At 44.8% G+C, this 4,264-nt stretch overlaps 1 protein-coding gene across 1 annotated transcript in view; it reads left to right on the forward strand.

Moving 5' to 3' along the window:
• The window catches only part of Cyth3 (cytohesin 3), a gene marked incomplete at its 3' end in the record, with an annotated part of 144,475 nt that overhangs the window by 138,222 nt on the left and 1,989 nt on the right, over nt 1–4,264 (forward strand). The window lies entirely within an intron of this gene.

The raw sequence follows: 4,264 nt of genomic DNA on the forward strand, positions 1-4,264 counted from the left end.
TCCTCTGCAATAGGCTCACTTGTCTGGTTCTAAAGGAATGCTACATCCTCTCTGCTGAGGTTGGTTGCCCTTTTTGTAACCTGTCAGCATCACCTGTTTTTTGTTTGTTTGAATTTCCATTCCATATCCTCTATTATAAGACACTTTTTGAACTGCTTTAATCACCTGAGACAAAGCTATTTTTAAATTTATTATAGGTTGTGAGGGCTGCCCACAAGGGTGTTGAGAAGCAGGGAGAGGAGGATAGGGCGGAAGCAGAGTGGGAAGACCAAGGATGGAAGGGTCACCTTCCTCAGTGATTGAGGACAGAACAGGGGACTTCCGTTTTGGACATCTCTCTTTGATCACCAGATCCGTAAACATATATCCTAAACCAGGAGGTAATGGTTAAACTGCATGCAACCAGGAATCTATATAAAGAAGCTGATCTGTGTCTCCAGGCTTCCTGATGATAGCCTCCCACACCTTGATAGCTACTTGGGAATCAATCACCCCCAAGCCACCTTCCCTCAAAAGACAGCCATTCCAGCTCACACAGGGTGTGGAGTCTTTGTGGTTTCCTTTTCACCCTTGAAATTTTCAAGATTCTTAATCATACAATCTAGAACAGTTAGCCTGCTGTCACCTGAGCCCTTGATAGCCCAAATTAGCAAAGTTTACCTCAGCAGATCTTCCTTCCCTCCAATAGGGTTAACAAAAATCCAAGACTAGCAAAGTTTTAGATAGCTGTTTCTGTGATGGTGTGTGGCAAGTGGGCTGAATCCTCTGTGGTACTATTAGCCTTATAAACCAGGTGACAGATTCTGCTTAGATCTGAAATCATGGGTGCAGTTGGAGAAAACACTAAAGTGAAACCATAAAATGAACAGACAGAATAATCCTGAGAACTATTAATCACTCCTGACCATCAGTTTAGAGTAACTTTAGAGAAATCAGAACTGACAGGAAGAAAATCATTTCCCTGTGCCTCTGTTCTAGGTACAGATAGTCCTCAGGTATGTCCGCTAAAAGGCTGGTGTGTCCAGTGGTTAGGGGCCCATCCACCCAATGCCAACCCACGCTGGATTTGGTTATTATGTCTGGGCTGGTCCTATCAGTGTCCAACACTGTCAGCTTGGCCAAGAGACCAGGCTGGTGTGTTGGGAGCCTGGGAGATCTGGGTCCATCAACCAAAATGCTGGCCATGCTGAATTTGGTTGTGGCATCCAGGCTGGGTCCATGGTTAGTCTGCAGAATCCTAGGAAATCAAAGTTATAAATTCTTACCTTGATTGGCATCCGACCCTGTGGTCATCTGAAGTGGCCAGCTGAAATCAGCACTTCACTGCTCTGCCAGTGAAGGCAGACAGCAAGGCTAGCAGGCCTGGGGTGTCCTCAATTGAGGACCTTTTCCATGAGCATCTCACTAGACTCTCCAAAAATGTTACAGCAGTTAGCTAGAGACACAGAATGCTGAGAAATAGGAACAAACACAGGTTTTATTTAACGCACAGATGATACCACAACTGTTGCTAGTCAGGAGCATCAACCCTGATAGGAAGACAGTGGTTTATAGGCGTTGATCCAACTTCTAAAAATCACAGGTACTTTCCAGAAAGGCAGAGTAGAGTTTATTTAATCACAAGATGATAGTCATAATCCTAGGTTTCTACATTTGTCACAAACAACATTTATCAGAAATGGAACTGTTTACAAATGGAACCTGGTTAACATATTTGGAGAACAAGAGTGAGTTCATGTAAAGTTTAAGTGACTTCTAAAATGGAGTGATGTCTCTTTGCCACTACAACAACCAAGTGTGTCAACTTGCTGTTCCCAGATTGGTAGTCACTGGGCCTTGACCTGCCCTGTCAGAATGAAGGATTCTGGCAATGCTGGGACGCTGCCCAAAACATAGACCAAATCTGTCTCACTGGACCTGATCCTCAGGCACCACACACAGGGCAGAAAGACCAATCCCTTTCTACAAATGGCTGAAATGTTAATGTGAAACTACTCTGAAAATATACATGATTTCTTAATGTGAAGAAAAACATGCCACATTGCTTCCCTCCAGTCCTCGCAGTAGTGGTAGTTCTGCCTGTGCCCCCTGTGGTGACCTCAGTCTTCCTCAGGCCTGCTTCTCTTCACACCTGTGACAGCAGCACCCAGACCAGGGACCGCGGGAGGCCCTGACCTGCCCCTGGCTGGGCCACCTCAAGAGAACACATTTTGGTGAAGGTGAGGACCAAAACGACCTCATGGCAACCATGGTTATGTGTCAAAATCGCTGCAATTTGTGTTGCCTTTACTCGGGAAGGTAACCCTCAGTATCTAGGGCAGGGCCTGGCAAACTTTCTTTTCTGTCAAAGCCCAGGTGACAAACGCTTTGAGTATGGGAGGCTGTGCGTCTCGGCTATGACTACTCACCTCTGTCAAGAGCACCAACTGCATGCAGACCACTGACTGTGGTTCAGACATTGGAATTTCACACACTTCAGATGAGACAAAGTACTACTCTTCAGAAGTTTTAAAAACTTGAAAGCCATTGTTACCTCACAGGTGATGTGAGATGGGATGGGGCTGGCTTTGGCCTTTGAGATGCAGCCTGGCAACCTGTTCCCTAGACCCTATCCTTTCATTCCTACCAAGTACCTCAGGAACCAGTTAGAAAGTGAGAGAGGCTGCCCAAATGCAGTCAGCACAAAGAGCTGTTCAGTTACAAGAAGACACTACACACCAGAACCCAAGATGCCTGGTAGCTTGGAGTGAGGCAGCGATGCCAGGAGCCTCACAGGCATCACTGGTAGAGATGATAGCTACCATTTCTAATGCCTCCTCTCATCAAATTAGGAGTTAGGATACACTCTGGATGCCCTAAGCAATCAGGAGACTAAAGAAAATACTGCAAAAGTATCGCTACTAAAATGTTTCAGACACAAATAAGTTTTCCCCTTATGATCAAATACTCAGACATCCAGAGTGCCATAAATACCAATTCCACATAACCATTCTTCAGTCTAATGGATCAGTGTCAAGTATCCAAACTACACAGAGAAAATGAATCATACAAGACTTGTGAGTTGGGGTGGATGAGGCAGGAACCCTCTGTTACTTGTATACCTTTTCAAGACACCATTTTTTGTGACAATGGTTCTCAGTCCTGCTCTAACTCTAAGGCCAACTCTAATTCCTACTCTGACTCTGACTCTTACTGTTTTTTTGCACATATTCTCCACTGGAGGAGCACTCTTGAGGCTTATGGTAATGTCCTTCGTCAACTTTCCTAAGGTTGCTGTTTCTCCTTAACTGGAGAGCAGTCCGCAACTTTTTATGCAGTCTTATTTCACTGCACCTCTTCCTGTGACTGTGCTGAGGGCACCCTTTGGGATGGGTGCCTGTGGTCCTATGTGTGGAGCAGGGGACAGTGTGATAGCGGACATGCTTGTGCTCCACACTGGTCTCTGCTGAGATAAACTGAAAGCTCAGGCTCACGTCCACCTTCCAAATGTGTGGAGGGAGCCAGGCTCAGCTTTTCCACTCTTTCTACTGGACCAGAATCCTGAAGGCTCTCAATGAACAACCCTTTGACCTCTTGTGGGGGTTCTCCACAGTTGTGTGTTAAGTTCCCAGCATCACAGAGTTCAGAAAGTGGGTCATCCCCAGTGCCTGCCTGCCTGCCTGCCTTGGTATTACAAAGGTTGTTTATGATAGGCAAAGACTCATCAGGTTTGGCTGAACTGTTTTCTGAGACAACTTCCTTGGAAAAGTTGAGGCTGCTGTCAGGAGACAGCAAAGCCTTCTTAAGCTTGCTTCACAAACTTGCAATCAGGTCCAGTTTCTCATGGAAACCAGCAGTGGCACTGCCAGTTTCAAGCTCTGCAACTAGGTCCCCTAATGGACTTTTCTCTTTTCCAGGTAGACTGCATCACTGCCAAAAAGAGAGACAAGCCAAAAGTTAGCATGACTGCTATATAGATTTTTTCACGGGTTACTAAATATTTTATCACTTTAATTATAACTGATTACAAGCCAATATTAGGCTATCATTTTGGTCATCAAATTTTCTCTTTATTAGATATATTTTGAGGCAGGGTCTCATGTAGTTCAGTGTGGGCTTGAACTTACTGTGATCCTCAAACTTACTGTGAGCCTCAGCCTCCTGAGTGGTGCACCACCACATGAGGCAAAAATGAAATTTAATAAACCTTGTTTTCAGTAATAGTAATGCTGTAGCTCTAGATTTCCCATTTTTAGATAGACTTCTTATTCTTTTTTTTTTTTTT

Source organism: Octodon degus, unplaced genomic scaffold, assembly GCF_000260255.1.
Source record: "Octodon degus isolate 3935 unplaced genomic scaffold, OctDeg1.0 scaffold00031, whole genome shotgun sequence".
In the NCBI taxonomy this organism is placed as follows: Eukaryota; Metazoa; Chordata; class Mammalia; order Rodentia; family Octodontidae; genus Octodon; species Octodon degus.